The 18,430-nt window shown below is 39.2% G+C and overlaps 4 protein-coding genes across 4 annotated transcripts in view; 3 read left to right on the forward strand and 1 right to left on the reverse strand.

Moving 5' to 3' along the window:
- Nucleotides 1-16,035, reverse strand: part of LOC307156024 (uncharacterized protein) — a 45,277-nt gene extending 29,242 nt beyond the window's left edge. The window contains exon 1 of the mRNA XM_079867191.1: nt 16,002-16,035. The gene's annotated coding sequence lies outside the window, so the exon portion shown is untranslated. The remainder of the gene's footprint in view (nt 1-16,001) is intronic.
- Nucleotides 1-18,430, forward strand: part of LOC307156367 (uncharacterized protein) — a 1,306,365-nt gene that overhangs the window by 1,025,184 nt on the left and 262,751 nt on the right. For both annotated transcript variants that reach the window (XM_079867672.1, XM_079867671.1), the window contains exon 6: nt 5,030-5,188. The gene's annotated coding sequence lies outside the window, so the exon portion shown is untranslated. The remainder of the gene's footprint in view (nt 1-5,029; nt 5,189-18,430) is intronic.
- Nucleotides 1-18,430, forward strand: part of LOC307156000 (uncharacterized protein) — a 279,400-nt gene that overhangs the window by 192,921 nt on the left and 68,049 nt on the right. The gene's annotated exons all lie outside the window — the stretch shown is intronic.
- Nucleotides 1-18,430, forward strand: part of LOC307156221 (uncharacterized protein) — a 171,897-nt gene that overhangs the window by 139,045 nt on the left and 14,422 nt on the right.

Raw genomic sequence — 18,430 nt, forward strand, 5'->3', positions numbered from 1 at the left:
AGGAAAACTTACAAAAGCACATTTATGTCATGTTTGTACCTTGTTTAGTCAAAAAGATATACTGAAAAATAGATTTCAGCCTGGCGGTGGCGGCCATTTTGAATTTCTCAATTTTTAGGCATTTTGAGACATTTTTGAGCTTCATATACAGCAGATTTGGATTCAACACCCCTTATTACCCCTAGAAATGTTGTACAATATAAATAATCACAAAATGCCTTCAGGGTTCTGATTTTGTGAAAATTGACCCTGTCTATGACTGCCCTTAAACCTGCTGAAAAAAAAAATTTTTGTATAGCTCCACCTCCTCTAAAATGACATTAATCTCCTCTTTCTGAAAAATTGAGTTTCTTTCTTTTTTTTTTTTTTTTTGGTTAGCCATTTTGCTGTAGGTTTGCGTTTTTATAGATTATTAGCCTCGTAGAAAATGTGCATCAGATGAAAACAACTAGAAAAAAAGTTTGTTGAGACCAACTTAAAGTTGGCTTGAGAAAGCTGGACCAGAGAGTTTGAAGAAGTTTAAAGTAGCTTGAAGTTAAAATAGTTTGAAATTTAATGTAGTTTAAAGTTTGATAGAATAGTTAGAAAGAAAAAGATTAGTTAGAAAGAAAAAGATAGATGAGTTAGAATGATAGATTAGAAATAATTATTATAAAGAAAGAAAGATTAGTTAGAAAGAAATATTAATTAGAAAGAAAAAAAAATAGTCAGAAAGAAAGAAAAATTTGTTTGAAAGGAAGAATAGTTAGAAAGAAATATTAGTTAGAAAGAAATATAGTTTGAAAGAAAGAAAGAAAGATTAGTTAGAAAGAAAGAAAGATTAGTTAGAAAGAAATATAGTTTGAAAGAAAGAAAGATAGATTAGTTAGAAAGAAAGAAAGATTAGTTAGAAAGAATTAAAGAAAAGAAAGAAAGATTAGTTAGAAAGAATTAAAGAAAATATAGATTAGTTAGAAAGAAAGAAAGATTAGTTCGAAAGAAAGAAAGATTAGTTAGAAAGAGATATGTTAAAAAGATAAATAGATAGATTAGTTAAAAACAAAGATTAATTAGAAAGAAAGATAGATTAGTTAGAAAGAAAGAAAGAGATTAGTTAGAAAGATAGATGAGTTACAAAGAGAAAGAAAGACAGATGAGTTAGAAATAAAGAAAGATTAGTTAGAAAGAAAGAAAGATAGATCAGTTAGAAATAAAGAAAGATAGATGAGTTAGAAAGAGAAATAAAGAAAGAAAGATGTATTAGTTAAAAAGAAAGAAAAATAGATGAGTTAGAAAGAGAAAGAAAGAAAGAAAAAGAAAGATATATTAGTTAGAAAGAAAGAAAGAAAAATAGATGATTTAGAAAGAAAGAAAGACAGCTAGATTAGTTAGAAAGAAAGATTAGTTAGAAATAAAGATTAGTTGGAAAGAAAGAAAGATTAGAAAGAAAGATTAGTTAGAAAGAAAGAAAGATTAGTTAGAAAGAAAGAAAATATATTAGTTAGAAAGAAAGACAGATTAGTTTGAAAGAAAGAAAAGAAAGATAGATTAGTTAGAAAGAAAAAATATATTAGTTAGAAAGAAAGAAAGAAAAATAGATGAGTTAGAAAGAGAAAGAAAGAAAGAAAGCTAGATTAGTTAGAAAGAAAGAAAGATAGATTAGTTAGAGATAAAGATTAGTTGGAAAGAAAGAAAGATTGATTAGAAAGAAAGATTAGTTAGAAAGAAAGAAAGATTAGTTAGAAAGAAAGAAAAATATATTAGTTAGAAAGAAAGACAGATTAGTTTGAAAGAAAGAAAAGAAAGATAGATTAGTTAGAAATAAAGAAAGATAGATTAGTTAGAAAGAGAAAGAAAGAAATATAGATTAGTTAGAAAGAGATAGATAGATATGTTAAAACGATAAATAGATTAGTTAAAAACACAGATTAGTAAGAAAGAAAGAATGAATGGCTGAATTTGAACAGTCTGCAATGAAAGTCAAAGGGATTTTTCCGAGTTTTAATCGTATTTTTTAGGAAAACCGTAAGTCTGATCAAGATAGAGTTGTAAATTTGGGTCAAATAGGATTTCAGTAAGTTGGCTTTCTCAAGCATTGACAACACAAAGTTTGCTAAAAAGGAAGGTTTTGAAAATCTTTATATTTTAGTAAACTTAATGTTGTCAATGCTCTAGTTCATATGTAGAGCCCCTGGTGATACTTCAAGCACAGTTTCATGTTGTTTCGAGCCTCCTTAATGTTTTAAAAATAGCAATTGTTATGCTCTCGTTGTTGTGCCCCATTCACTTCCATTCAAAAGGCATTTTGACCGAAAACGATAATACGGTCAAACTTAAAAGTGGAGTTTCCATTCTAATTATACTTTTGCACGACTGTTTGACTTGGCTAGATAAACAAAAAGAGCCTAAGTTCAATTTTGGTGAGAGTTACCCTTTAAGTAGCACTTAAAGCACAGCTGCTTGTGATCGTTTTTGTGAAACGCACGTGAAATGAACACGAGCGTTCGTAAAGTCGCTCGTAGAAAATGCTTGTAAGTGCTAAGATCCATCGTTATCTGGAAACGCAGACCAGAGCTAAACTACAATCTGAACAAATGATTGCATGCAATATAATTTGATAACATCAAATAAATGAAAAATTATAGCACAACTGACAAATCATCGACCTGTAAAATATGCTTTTATTCTTGAATTAGGTAATGCTGGGTTATAAAATGGCATCCAGCAATGTTTGTCAATTGTCATCATGGACTATCTAACGAAGATTGTCATTATCACCCTACTTTACATGCGAAGGAGACGGCGCCATACTTTCTTCTTTCACCTAATTGTAAATGTCAATCGTGCATTCGCTGCATTTTATTATCACAAGTTCCCATGGATGGAGTACTCAGTTTCACTGGATTGTGTTTTTTTGTTGTTGCTGTCGCCACTTTTCTTCAAATATCGCAAGATCAGACGCAGCTAGACAAACTATTTACAAAAGTGGGAGCTCGGAACTGGAAAAAACTGTCGGAGAAGCTGAGAAAACACGCTTTGTCACAGGTACATTAAAATAGCATGAAGATGTGGGAGAGCTACAAACAGGCTTTGGGGTCACCACAGCGGTGGTTTGTTTTCAAAATACGACCCTGATTTCAAATCCATGCAGTCCAAATATTTTAACTGCACAAACCAAGACTTTCAGAATGAAATAATTGCAGAGCTCATTCGTGAAGACATTTCCAAGGAAGTACACGAGACGGGTTTTCTTGCTGTTGTTGCTGAGGAAGCAAAGTCCTCAAAGACTGAGCAACTTTCTGTTTGCATTAGATACACAGAGGGACTTCAGATCAAGGAGCGATTGATTTGCTTTGTTGACTGTTCCAGTTCTCGCGATGATGCAGTGATTGTTTCTGGCATTAGAGAAGGATTGCAGTCGTGTGGGCTGAAGGACATTCCCATATTTGCTCAATTGCTTAATAATATGACTTTTTTATATATAACTCTGATTGTATTTGTCTGAAAGAAGAATGTCATACACACCTAGGAATGAGTTGAGGGTGAGTAAATCATGGGCTAATTTTCCTTTTTGGGTGAACTATCCCTTTAAAATGCTTTCTCAATGGATCTCCCAGCTCTGTGTAGTAATGTTGTTTCGTGATCGAGATCGGCCCACGAGTAAACCGCTGTCTAGTATTGCTCTGAGCTGATAAACTGTTTGCGCTGCACAGCTCAAATGAGTAGCGTGGGTTCATTCTGCTTTCGTTTGCCGTGTGATGTTTCTCGTATGCGGCAGAAATGGCAGCTCTCTCTTATAAAAAGTTCGCAAAATGTGACCATTTAGTCTCAGTCTAGAGCCCTGTATAGTGCTGTATTTCTGCTTTACATGAGCGCCACCTACTGTCAGGGAGCAAATATGTGTTTTTTTTGCATTGATCTGAACTGACAAATTAGACATTCCTGTTGGTTCAACACGAGTTAATAGATATCAATCAATCAACAAAGTGTCCTGTGCTCACCACACACCGGCTATAGGTGGAGAGGAGATATTTGGCTATAGGGTGTGTTAAAGGTCCCGTATTATGCCCCTTTTCACAAGATGTAAAATAAGTCTCTGATGTCCCCAGAGTGTGTATGTGAGGTTTCAGCTCAAAATACCCAACAGATAATTTTTTACAGCATGTTTAAATTGTCGTTTTTTGGGGCTCAGAAAAACGTGCTGTTTTAGTGTGTGCCCTTTAAATGCAAATAAGCTGCTGCTGGACGACACAGGGGGCGGAGCTTCATGAGCTCGCGCTCAGTCTCTCAGGATAATTTCATCTCACGGAATGATGATAATATCAGAAACTCTCAGTAACGGTGTTCATTTCGAGTCGGACAATAATGCCTACAGAGTCAGAGTGCTGTATAGAGATGAAACAGGTATAGTTTAGTAGTTTAATTACGGTTATTATAACGTATTTGTCATCTGCTTGTATGTATCCATTATTTATTAATAGCCTACAAGTCTGCTGTCTGAATGATGATCAAACATATACTGATGAGTTTAATAAAGTTTATTGTACATCACACAAAAGATGAAGCGTCAGTTATACTTCAGAAAATCACCGTAAGAGCTGAGTAAACAGTAAGTTATTAGAAGTGCGCAAGTACATAAACGAATTTCGGTAGAGTTGAGGGATCATTTCTGTGAGCGGAGGTTAGTCAAAAAACGGTTCTAGTGACGTCATTAAAGAAGGAAGTAGAGGGATGTAGTCCAAACGAGCCGTTCGATGTAGTCAACTTCTGTTAAATAAAATATCTCGCTTGGCATTGAACTTTGAGCTTTATAATTTTACAGATATTATTTATACTCTAACAACAACATTACACACTAACTAAAGTTTGAAACATGGGATCACGAAGAACGGGACCTTTAAATATCAGCTTTCTTGTGTAATCAGATATCTTTCATATTAAATCTGAATTAAATCTGTCACATGCTTGATAACTTTACGAATGGGCGTCTTTACTATTCTTATTCTTAAGCTGAACTTCCTTTTACATCCAGTCCCCTCATACATACTAGTACACTAACATCTTAACCCTCTGGGGTCTGGGGTGTTTTTGGGGTCCTTGAGATGTTCTGACATGCCCTGACATTTGTGCTTTTTTCAGTTGCTTATAAACATATCAATGGCAAAACAAAATTACACTCTATTTAGCACAAACAGGACTACCATAATATGTGAGCCACATGTATGTACATGTTTTCATTTTTAATAATGTTTAATAATGTTTATGCATGGTTATTGAAAAAACTAAAAATGAAAGTTTCTGAAATAAGGGCACAAAACACATACTAAATATGTGTCAATAAGACTTTTGACTAATGGATGTCGTCGCCTAGAGTTTTTTCTTCAAAATGATGTGAAAATCATCCTGCCTAATCATTCACATAAAACCATACATTGATTTAAGTTTTGCGAAACACTTTTGAGACCCTCCTTGAACTGCCACCTTACCGTGGTGGAGGGGTTTGAGTACCCGAACGACCCTAGGATCTATGTTGTCGGGGGCTATATGCCCCTGGTAGGGTCTCCCAAGGCAAACAGGTCCTAGGTGACGGGTCAGAATAAGAGCGGTTCAAAACCCCTTATGATGCATACAAATTCAAGGACTGTGACGTCGCCCGGCATGGCGCAGCCGGGGCCCCACCCTGGAGCCAGGCCCGGGGTTGGGGCTCGTATGCGAGCGCCTAGTGGTCGGGCCTCCCCCCATGGGGTCCGGCCGGGCTCAGCCCGAAGGAGCGACGTGGGGCCACCCTCCCGTGGACCCACCAGCTGCAGGAGGGACCGCAAGGGGCCGGTGCTAAGTGGATCGGGTGGCAGTCAAAGGCGGGGGCCTAGGCAACCCGATCCCTGGACGCGGAATCTAGCTCTAGGGACATGGAATGTTACCTCTCTGGCGGGGAAGGAGCCTGAGATTGTGCATGAGGTTCAGAGATTCCGACTAGAGATAGTTGGGATCACCTCCACGCATGGCTTGGGCTCTGGAACCACACTCCTCGAGAGAGGATGGACTCTTCACCACTCTGGAGTTGCCCATGGTGAGAGGCGGCGGGCTGGTGTGGGTTTGCTTATAGCCCCCCAGCTCAGTCGCCATGTGTTGGAGTTCACCCCGGTGAACGAGAGGGTCGCTTCCCTGCGCCTTCGGGTCGGGGATAGGTCTCTCATTGTCGTTTGTGCCTACGGGCCAAAAGGCAGTGCAGAGTACCCGGCCTTCTTGGAGTCTCTGGGAGGGGTGCTGGAAAGTGCTCCGACTGGGGACTCCATCGTTCTACTGGGAGACTTCAACGCCCACGTGGGCAGCGACAGTGACACCTGGAGGGGCGTGATTGGGAGGAACGGCCCCCCTGATCTGAACCCGAGTGGTGTTCTGTTATTGGACTTCTGTGCTAGTTACAGCTTGTCAATAACGAACACCATGTTCAAGCTAGGGGTGTCGCAATATACCGGTATTGACGATAATCGTGATATTCAAAGCATGAAATATCGACATCGTGTTCATTTAGAGCAATACAATATACCGGTATTGGCGATATTGCCGTTTTCTAGACGCAGCGCTCGTCCGCGCCCGCGCAGCTAGAGTGAAACACTCTGTCCACACCCGAAAAAAGTAAGCTGAGCTCGCCAATATTAACAACAGAGTTCTTCGGCTTCAAAGAAAACAGCACCTTAGAGGTGGTCGCACACCGGACGAGAAGCGCAGCGCCACGTCTTTAAAATTCGAACACATTCTGTATGAGTGTACACACACCGGACGAGAAGCACAGCGCGGTTCTATTCGGCGTCTGTCCGCGGCGCCCAGCAACGGCTCAGGACCGTGTTCAAAATCCTGCCGCGACACAGAGCGCAGAAAAAAGTGTTCAGATCACAGACTCAGCAACTATTGTATTTAATTGTAGGCCTACAGTATAATCATAACATAGTACAGACATTATCTCAATTCCACAATGTCCTTAAACATAATGATATTGCTGGCCATAAACTGAGAAAGTGCGTGTCCGGTGTGCAATACCTCGAGTTGTCATAGACGCGACGCGGCTATTATTTTACTAGTCATCATGGAATGGGAAACGTGACATTAACTGTTAACAGGGGGTTTCTGTGTTCATATATTTAATAAAGGGTGATTATAAATTAAGAACCCTGTTTTCTTTACTCATCTTATTTTTGTATTTGTATTTGCACTTGATTTTTTTATTCAAATCTGCTATCTGCATGACTTTATTGGCGCCAGTGCAACAACAGGTTTAAGAGCTTTTCAGTTCTTCAGGAAACCTTCAGACAGTGTTTGGCTTCAGTTTGAAACCAGATAAACTTCACATGCTTGTCTTCCTTCACAAAAATTTGCCATAGATTGAGTACGCAAGAAGTAAAAATGCATGTGCCTTGTGTTTATCAGTATCCTTATGTTTGTTGGGTAAAAAAGAAAAACTATATAAACAAAGTAAAAATTAATTTGACTGATAACTACCCCTATAACTACCCCTAGATTCTATAGATATCGCGATATATCGATATCGTGAATTCTTTTGGCCACAATAACCGTGGTGTGAAAAATCTAACATCGTGACAGCCCTAGTTCAAGCATAAGGGTGTCCATCAGTGCACATGGCACCAGGACACCCTCGGCCGGAGGTCGATGATCGACTTTGTGGTTGTTTCATCTGACCTCCGGCCGTATGTCTTGGACACTCGGGTGAAGAGAGGGGCGGAGCTGTAAACTGATCACCACCTGGTGGTGAGTTGGATCCGATGGCGGGGGAGGAAGCTGGACAGACTCGGCAGACCCAAACATACTGTGAGGGTCTGTTGGGAACATTTGGCCGAATCCCCTGTCAGAGAGATCTTCAACTCCCACCTCCGACAGAGCTTCGACCAGATCCCAAGGGAGTCTGGAGATATTGAGTCCGAGTGGACCATGTTCTCCACCTCCATTGTCAACGCGGCCACTCAGAGCTGTAGCCGTAAGGTCTCCGGTGCCTGTCGAGGCGGCAATCCCCGAACCCGGTGGTGGACACCGGAAGTAAGGGATGCCGTCAAGCTGAAGAAGGAGTCCTATCGGGCCTGGTTGGCTTGTGGGACTCCTGAGGCAGCTGACGGGTACCGACGGGCCAAGCGGACTGCAGCCCGGGTGCTTGTGGAGGCAAAAACTCGGGCCTGGGAGGAGTTCGGTGAGGCCATGGAGAAGGACTATCGGTCGGCCTCGAAGAGATTCTGGCAAACCGTCCGGCGCCTCAGGAGGGGGAAGCAGTGCCCTACCAATGCTGTTTACAGTGGAGGTGGGCAGCTGTTGACCTCGACTGGGGATATTACCGGACGGTGGAAGGAATACTTCGAGGATCTCCTCAATCCCGCCGTCACGTCTTCCATTGAGGAAGCAGAGGCTGGGGGCTCGGAGGCGGACTCGTTCATCACCCAAGCTGAAGTCACCGAGCTAGTCAAGAAACTCCTCAGTGGCAAGGCACCGGGGGTGGATGAGATCCGCCCTGAGTACTTCAAGTCTCTGGATGTTGTGGGGCTGTCTTGGCTGACACGCCTCTGCAGCATCGCGTGGCGGTCGGGGACAGTACCTTTGGACTGGCAGACCGGGGTGGTGGTCCCTCTTTTTAAGAAGGGGGACCGGAGGGTGTGCTCCAATTATAGGGGGATCACACTTCTCAGCCTCCCCAGGAAAGTGTATGCCAGGGTACTGGAGAGGAGAATCCGGCCGATGGTAGAACCTCTGATTCAGGAGGAACAGTGTGGTTTTCGTCCCGGTCTTGGAACACTGGACCAGCTCTATACCCTCTACAGGGTGCTGGAGGGTTCATGGGAGTTTGCCCAACCAATCCACATGTGCTTTGTGGATTTGGAGAAGGCATTCGACTGTGTCCCTCGCGGCATCTTGTGGAGGGTGCTCCGGGAGTATGGGGTCCGGGGTCCTTTGCTAAGGGCTGTCCGGTCCCTGTACGACCGGAGCAGACTTTTTCCCAGTGCATGTTGGACTCCGGCAGGGCTGCCCTTTGTCGCCGGTTCTGTTCATAACTTTTATGGACAGAATTTCTAGGCGCAGCCAGGGGCCGGAGGGGGTCAGGTTTGAGGACCACACGATTTCATCTCTGCTCTTTGCGGATGATGTCGTCGTGCTGGTCCCATCAGACCAGGACCTTCAGCATGCACTGGGACGGTTTGCAGCCGAGTGTGAAGCGGCTGGGATGAGAATCAGCACCTCCAAATCCGAGGCCATGGTCCTCAGTCGGAAAAGGGTGACTTGCCCACTTCAGGTTGGTGGAGAGTTCCTGCCTCGAGTGGAGGAGTTCAAGTATCTTGGGGTCTTGTTCACGAGTGAGGGAAGGATGGAACGGGAGATTGACAGACGGATCGGTGCAGCTTCTGCAGTAATGCAATCGCTGTACCGGTCTGTTGTGGTGAAGAAGGAAATCTCTCTCGATTTACCGGTCAATCTACGTTCCTACTCTCACCTATGGTCATGAGCTTTGGGTCATGACCGAAAGGACAAGATCCCGGATACAGGCGGCCGAAATGAGCTTTCTCCGCAGGGTGGCTGGGCGATCCCTTAGAGATAGGGTGAGAAGCTCGGTCACTCGGGAGTAGAGCTCAGAGTAGAGCCGCTGCTCCTCCACATCGAGAGGGGCCAGCTGAGGTGGCTTGGGCATCTTTTCCGGATGCCTCCTGGACGCCTTCCCGGGAAGGTGTTCCGGGCATGTCCCACCGGGAGGAGACCCCGGGGAAGACCTAGGACACGCTGGAGGGACTATGTCTCCCGGCTGGCCTGGGAACGCCTCGGAGTCCCCCCGGAAGAGCTGGAGAAGGTGTCTAGGGAGAGGGAAGTCTGGGCATCCCTGCTTAGACTGCTGCCCCCGCGACCATTCATTCAGGTGTGTCACCTATAGCTAACTTAAATATACAAACTTCATAAAAATGATCATTCTAGAAGAAAATTTCAGATGGCATTTAGAGGCTTTTGCATCTGAACTCTTCATATATATATATATACACACACACATATATATATATATATATATATATATATATATATATACACTACCAAATTGGTTCACAGTTGGAGGCATCGCAATTTTTTTTTTTTTTTCACAAATTGTGCTTGCAAATTGTATAATATCCAAGGTAAACATGTCTAGTAATTGTGCAGTTAATTTTCATACTATATTTTCAGTTTTGGAATATTTATCCTCTCCCCAAATTTGTCACTAATAAAACACAATACAAATTATTTAAAGAAAAAAATTATATTTACTTGTTTACATCTACCTTATAAATATATATTTTTTATTAAAAAGGTTACAATTACAACAATTCAAGTGTAATCTTTCTTTTTAAAAACTAAAGTATACAAAACGTATTATTTGATGACTTTATTTTTGATAATTTTTGATATTTTTCCTCATCTCAGTATAGCAATAGAGTTTGCTAAAAGCTGTTCATTCAATACAGCAGTATTTGAAAATCGATCATATTTTGTAAAATTACATTTATATTTGCATTTATGTCAAAACCTAGACACTTTATTTCAACATATTTCAGTCGATTTTACTCATCTCAGTATAGCAATACAGTTTGCTAAAACATCATCATTCATTCACACACGCGATTTAAATTTAAACTGTCTTCTTGTGAGCTGTGGTAAACAGCGCGCATCTCGCCGTTCATTCATTCATAAACAGAAACCCGATTCACGTGAGAAGGAAAAAAACTTACTACACCATTCCTCAGCTCGCTCCTCCATATACCCGCACTTCTGAGGGACATTTTCCATTATTATTATTCCTCACAGCGCTGTGAGACGGTGTAAACAAGTAGGCTACAATGATCTGATTCAACTTGTTTTCTCGAGCTGATATGGGGGCGTTCACAGTTTGCACGGATTGCTCAGTCATTTGCGTTTGAATAGCGCGCGCTCTCCGAGGGCGGAGTCACATTACAAGTAATTAGATGAGAATGACTGACATCTCGCTCTTTTCTTACAGATTACATGAACTGAGAATATTTGTTTTTTATATAAATTACTTAATTTAAAAGAAGAGAATTCAAGCTTCATGCCTGTGTGTCTGTATGTCTGTTTGACTGAGTATTCACTGAGTTACAGTTCATTTTCGGACGCGTTTCAGAATGGACTTCACTGACAGAGAGAAGGCAGAACTCTCTTCGTGTTTATTTTTCTTTATTTGGCAAAAAGCAAAACACTTTGTTTTTATTTTGAGTATACACAAAAATAATACACATTTAACAGAATCGATTGATGTATGAAACTCCTATGGAAAATCAAAGTCAACAGAGTATTTATGAGTTTATTTTACACTGATAAAAAAAAGCGAGCTGGTATCGCCAGCGATACCGCCGACCTCAGGGGGTTAAAGATACAGACCATCATTCTAATACATGACAGGGTGATGTGTGTCTAACTTACACAGAAGAGACTTTGTTGCTCAACACATGAAAATAAACTACTTACCGTGATCTCAGACTGAGGTGATGTGGTTTCTCCACTGCATGGATCTTCATGTGTCGCTTCAGGTGAGTTTTAATAGAGAAACTCTTTCCGCACTGATCACACGTGTTCGACTTCCCTCTGCCTGGGATCTCTCCAGTGTGGATCCTCTCATGTGTTTTCAGAGATGATGACTGACTGAATCTCTTGTCACAGTGTGAACACTTGTAAGGTTTTTCTCCAGTGTGGATCCTCTCATGTGTTTTCAGAGATAATGACAGACTGAATCTCTTGTCACAGTGTGAACACTTGTAAGGTTTTTCTCCAGTGTGGATCACCTCATGTGTTTTCAGAGATGATAACTGACTGAATCTCTTGTTACAGAGTGAACACTTGTAAGGTTTTTCTCCAGTGTGGATCCTCTCATGTGTTTTCAGAGATGATAACTGACGGAATCTCTTGTTACAGATTGAACACTTGTAATGTTTTTCTCCAGTGTGGATCCTCTCATGTCTTTTCAGATTTCCTGGCTGACTGAATCTCTTGTCACAGTGTGAACACTTGTAAGGTTTTTCTCCAGTGTGAATTCTCTGGTGCTGTTTTAAACAGTTTGCTGTAGTGAAAGTCTTCCCACACTCAAAGCACATGTACTCTCTCACACCAGTGTGAGTTTTCTCATGTATATGTAAATATCGCAGCACTGAAAAACTCTTTCCACACACAGAACACGTATATGGCTTCTCCTTCATATGAACTGTCAGGTGTCTCTTCAGGTCTGATGCACTACGAAATGTTTTGCTGCATTGATCACATGAGAACGGCTTCTCTCCGGTGTGGATCCTCATGTGAATCTTCAGGTTTGCTGAATGACTGAAACTCTTCCCGCATTGATCACATGCATTCTCCTCCTTCACTTCCATTGGGTCTGACATGAAAGAAACAAATATTACATTTAATTTTCAGTACATCAAAATAACTCAAAGAGAGAAATATAAAGTGAAAGGACATGAAAGTGAGCCCTGATGTAATAGTAGAAAGTAGACAACTGCTATAAAATATGATAATTTGATGCCTTTATATAAATTGATTATATGTCCTTGAAACTTTCCATGAATGAGGAAAATTCATCTTCCAATTATTATTTTAAACATTATAGGCACGAATCCCATGTTTCTTTAGCAAGAACTATTGAATATATTTGATCAATGACACAATTATCTAACATGATATTAACATTAAAATATACAATACTGCCATATTTCCACACCAACGTTGAGATTGATATTTATTTGACTAAAACGTTTTAATTATTAATGGTCGTTCACACTACTTTTCCTTGCACTGACTTCACTGACTGTATTTAAAATACAGTATTTCTTAAAGGTCCCGTTCTTCGTGATCCCATGTTTCAAACTTTAGTTAGTGTGTAATGTTGCTGTTAGAGCATAAATAATATCTGTAAAATGATAAAGCTCAAAGTTCAATGCCAAGCGAGATATTTTATTTAACAAAAATTGACTACAGCAAACGGCTCGTTTGGACTACATCCCTCTACATCCTTCTTTAGTGACGTCACTAGAACCGTTTTTTGACTAACCTCCGCCCACAGGAATGCTCCCTCAACTCTACTGGCTACTTGCGCACTTCTTATAACTTACTGTTTACTCAGCTCTTACGGTGATTTTCTGAAGTAAAACTGACGCTTCATCTTTTGTGTGATGTACAATAAACTTTATTAAACTCATCAGTATATGTTTGATCATCATTCGGACAGCAGACTTGTAGGCTATTAATAAATAATGGACACATAGCCTACAAGCAGATGACAAATACGTTATAATAACTGTAATTAAACTACTAAACTACACCTGTTTCATCTCTATACAGCACTCTGACTCTGTAGGCATTATTGTCCGACTCGAAATGAACACCGTTACTGAGAGTTTCTGATATTATCATCATTCCGTGAGATGAAATTGTCCTGAGAGACTGAGCATGAGCTCATGAAGCTCCGCCCCCTGTGCCGTCCAGCAGCAGCTCATTTGCATTTATAGGGCACACACTAAAACAGCACGTTTTTCTGAGCCCCAAAATATGACAATTTAAACATGCTGTAAAAAATGATCTGTTGGGTATTTTGAGCTGAAACTTCACATACACACTCTGGGGACATCAGAGACTTATTTTACATCTTGTGAAAAGGGGCATAATACGGGACCTTTAATAGTTTATTTAAATGTCTGACGTTGCTCATTATAGGCTCAACGTAAAGTAACTTATCAGTACACTTGAGATCGTTTCCCATTGATTCCCCTCACAAACCTTAACTCTTGACATTCAGTAACAGTTCTCACTCCAAACATCGAAACAATCACACAAACGAACACAACATCGCTCAGGTCTGAATGAACTCAACATATTCTCCTCATGCTATATAATATGGGACCTTTAAAAATAAAATTCACACAGGAAGTGACATCATCTGTGCTCTTTCTACTGCATGATGGGAAGACAATAAAATAATCTCAATCCATTGTCTCTGTTTTTACACAAACTGTAGCATTGACTGTATTCATCAACCCTGTTACCAAAGTTACTGTAAGAAGAATCTCTATAACTATGAATAACTTGTGTGATATTTTACAAATATAACTTTATCAGTAACTTGGTGTTTACTGACTATTCCTAAAAATATATATTTTGTAAACTTTGTTGAAAATGACTAAAATTCTGGTAACGTTGTTGCTACTTGGGAACCAGATATAAAATAAATGTAAAATAAAACAGTTAAAATAGTATTTAGCTTGATCTGATGTTGACAATCAATATAAAAATGTCTCAAACCTCCCTTTACTGAGAATTTGTTGAAGAAAACCCAGAACATTCTGTACCGTTTCATAGTTGAACTGTTTATCTAAATGTGATGAAGTGCTTGAATGTTTCTAACATGAATGTTCTTCAGCATCATGAATGAATGAAGAATAAACACCAACCTCTTTGTTCTTCAGGATCTTCAGTGTGTTTCATTCTGCAGGGTTCTGGATCACTCATGTTCTCACTGTCCTCTTTAATAAACTCAGTCTTTGCAGATTTCAGCTCTTCCTGATGCTCTGATGCTCGTCTTCACTTGTAGCTGATGGGAATTTACAGCATTTATTGGAGAATTACAGTGGGAGGAGCTTCACTGATGATGAATTACAGTGGGAGGAGCTTCACTGATGATGTGATTACAGTGGGAGGAGCTAATCTGCCAAAATCAAAAATATAAATCACTGAGGTTTTTTTTTATAATAAATGGCACTTCTAAGCATTTATGTCTGTCTATCTATTAATCGTACAGTAACTGATGCCAATTCATTATTTTAATTATTTTTATTGCTAATCCTTACATTATTCTGCTTCTTCATTAAAATACAGGTATCTAGAAATATAGAAAATAATATAAATAATTTTAATTCTTCCAAATATAAATAATGGTAAGAAAAACAGAACAAAATCATAAAAAAGGAAATAAAAGGTACACAAAGTATCCAACAAATCCCCTCAGTCTGCTGACACCAATGAAATGAGCTTTAAGTGTCAATTTACAGGAGATCTGAAGACATCAGCATAATAAATGAGGTGAAAACAGGAACTATTGTCATGAAATAAAGAGTGTTTTCAGCAGATCTGTTAATATTGATGAGCCTCAGACTATCAACACTCATTCAACAAGCCATTCAGGATCATCAGCAGATCATCTCACTTTATTCTGAGTGTTTGCTGTTAGAAACACATTAATTGAGTCAGGATACATGACAAAAGCCTGTAAAACTGCTATATTGAAAGACAATACTGTTATTTCTCACAATATAACATGGATAAAACATCAATAATAAAACAAAATAATTAAATAAATAACCTCTCTTTATGAACCTCTTAAGGCAAAAAACTACAACACATAATATGTGAATCTAAATATAGTTTGACTTTATAATAACTATTAATTGCAATAAAGTAATTCCATCATTAACATGTTACTCATACGTACAGAAACTGACAAGGGTCATACAACTCTAAAAAATAAAGAAAATGTAACGTTTCCTGTGCCAAACTTAATTAATATTCATATTCCCATGTATAGATTTGATATTTCCCACGTTCATTACTCATACAGGGGCAACTTGTCTACATCAATTTTGATAAGTAAATGTAATCTGCCAAAGATATGTCGACAATAATTAATAAAGGTAAACATGAAAACGGCAACAGAAACACTTGAGATCGATTCACATTAATTCCCCTCACAGATCTCAAACTTTAACTTGACATTCAGTAACAGTTCTCACTCCAAACATCGAGACAATCACACAAACGAACACAACATCGCTCAGGTCTGAATGAACTCAACATATTCTCCTCATGCTCGCTGCTGCTGCACTAAATGTTTATTTCAGAAGGAAGACGCCAGAAAAGACGCACAAGTATCGCTGTGATCGATGAAAACAATACAGAAATGAGTCTGTCGCTTAATCAAACTGTATAAAGTGTTCTGCTCTCCTCACCTCAGAAGACTCGACACTGACACTTCTTCTTCTTCTTCTTCTTGTGTTTAATGGCGGTTGGCATTACCGCCACCAACTGGACTGGAGTGTGGAACGAGAGATTAAGCAGAAAAAAAATAAAAAAATAATAATAATAAAAATAATAATAAAAAAAAATACTTATTAGACTCAGATTCTTTTAATTAATTCAATTTCTTTAAGAAACCTAATTATATAACAGTATAGCCTATCTGACCTGCTGTTTTCCCCAAGAGACCTGACAATGAGACGTCATGATGTTTTGCCTTCCGTAGTGACTGAAAGAGGTGCTCCCTATTAATATTGTATTTCCTACACTGAAGAAGAACATGTTCCACTGTTTCTGGTTGATTACAATAAGTACATTTCCCAGTTGGGTGCTTACCTATTTTATCCAATGAAAGGTTTAGACCTGTATGACCTATTCTCAGACGAGTTATTAAACTTTCTTCCCTCCGTTTCCAGCCCACCATCCTCCCAGCACCAACCTGTCTCTGTACATTATATAAATGCCTTCCAGTTTCACTGTTATCCCAATACCCCTGCCAAACAGACTGTGCATACTTCCTGATAATTGACTTGGCTTCTTCTTTATTTAATGGGGTTTTTAAGTCTACATGTTTAGTTTTGAGTGATCCTTTGGCCAGCATATCCACCTTCTCATTCCCCTCCACACCGACATGAGCAGGAACCCAAAGAAAGCATGTGGATAGACCCTATAGCTCCATCCTGTATAACATAAGGAATATGTCATTGATGATATTGGATCTAAATAATGATTTACCAGATTTAATACTCATAAGTGCAGACAAACTATCAGATGCAATAACAGTATTATTTGCAGTGTTGGGTAAGTTACTTTAAAAAAGTAATTAGTTATAGTTACTAGTTACTTCTCACAAAAAGTAACTGCATTAGTAATTGAATTACATCATTACAAAAGTAACTAATTACCAGGGAAAGTAACTATTGCATTACTTAAAAAAAAAAAAGTTTAAATATAAGAAATTTCTTGGATAGTCCCAATATGAAATGTTAAATGAATTAAATGGACACTAAATAGAACATCTTATTATTATTAAACATTGTACACTAATCTACACTATTTTAATCTTGCTGTGGGACAATGTGAGAGACACCATATTAACTTAAATATTAAAATATTATCACTACTATAGTGGAACAACAAAACACAATAGATGGTTTAGAACTTTTAATATTTATTGCACAGACCACAACTGGCCAACAAAAAAAGTCTAAAAATAAATCATGCTTCTTAAGAAATGTACCAAAAATAAATAAATAGTACAAAATATACATACACTAGTGCATATAATTAAAATGATAAAACTCACACACCTTTATTTTATATAAACTAATTAAAACATTGAATATGATACCAATATGCTACAGAGATTGTTCTAATGCTGAAATGTGTAATTTATTTATAAATAAAGTAGCCTATGCTCGGACACATTCGGTATCTGTCGTGTCGTGCACTATCTAGCGCGTTCTCGGACACACTCGGTCTCTCTCGCGCACTATCGAGCACGTTCTCGGACACACTCGTATGGCAAGCCAAGAGGCTCAGATATACGCCATAGATTAATCGCGTTTAAAGCCAAACGCCGTCAAATACGGCGTTTTAAACCGTATTGGACGCCGTATTGGACGCCGTTGTAATTACAAACGCCGTAAAAGACGCGCGAAATACGTCAATGACGCCGTATTTGACGGCGTTTTAGTGTGCATGGAAAACGCCGCTTTTTACGCCGTTCATCTCGCCATATGACGCCGTAAAAAACGCCGTTTTGGTTGCACAGAGCGGCGCTATTTTACGGCGTTTTGCTTATAGTATAATGAGACACGCCCACTGATTTCCACAGCCAGTAAGTTTGAACTGTTCTCTCCCAATCAATGATGAACTGAGTCAGACCAGACGAATTCAGCACGGATCATTTGTTAATTTACACACATATTAATTTTATGTAGGCTATTAAAATAATCCAAGCTAAATAATAAACTGAAATTAAATAAAATATTAAAGAACATTCAAATCAATAAAGCAAAATTAATAGGATTTTCACATTTTAAAAGGGTGTCACACAGGGCTTAATTTTAATCGATCGTTTCACTCAGGGGAAAAATGTCAAAAAGACAGCAAAGTTTGCTTAACTTTTTCAAATACGCTGGCCATTCAGATCCCAAACAAGCAAAAATCGTTTCCGCTGATCAAGAATGTGTAGACCATGGTGGAAACAGCAGTAGTATAGACATAATATCTCGTTATTTCGCCATAATAAGGGGACATTCTAATCTGCATTAAGCCACATTAAGCGTTCTTATAATGGTTTTCTATGGGGGGAAAATACTTAACGTGTAATTGCGTTCTGGGCTCATCTGATTTTTTT

This window comes from Squalius cephalus (assembly GCF_949319135.1).
Source record: "Squalius cephalus genome assembly, chromosome: 1".
Lineage (NCBI taxonomy): Eukaryota > Metazoa > Chordata > Actinopteri > Cypriniformes > Leuciscidae > Squalius > Squalius cephalus.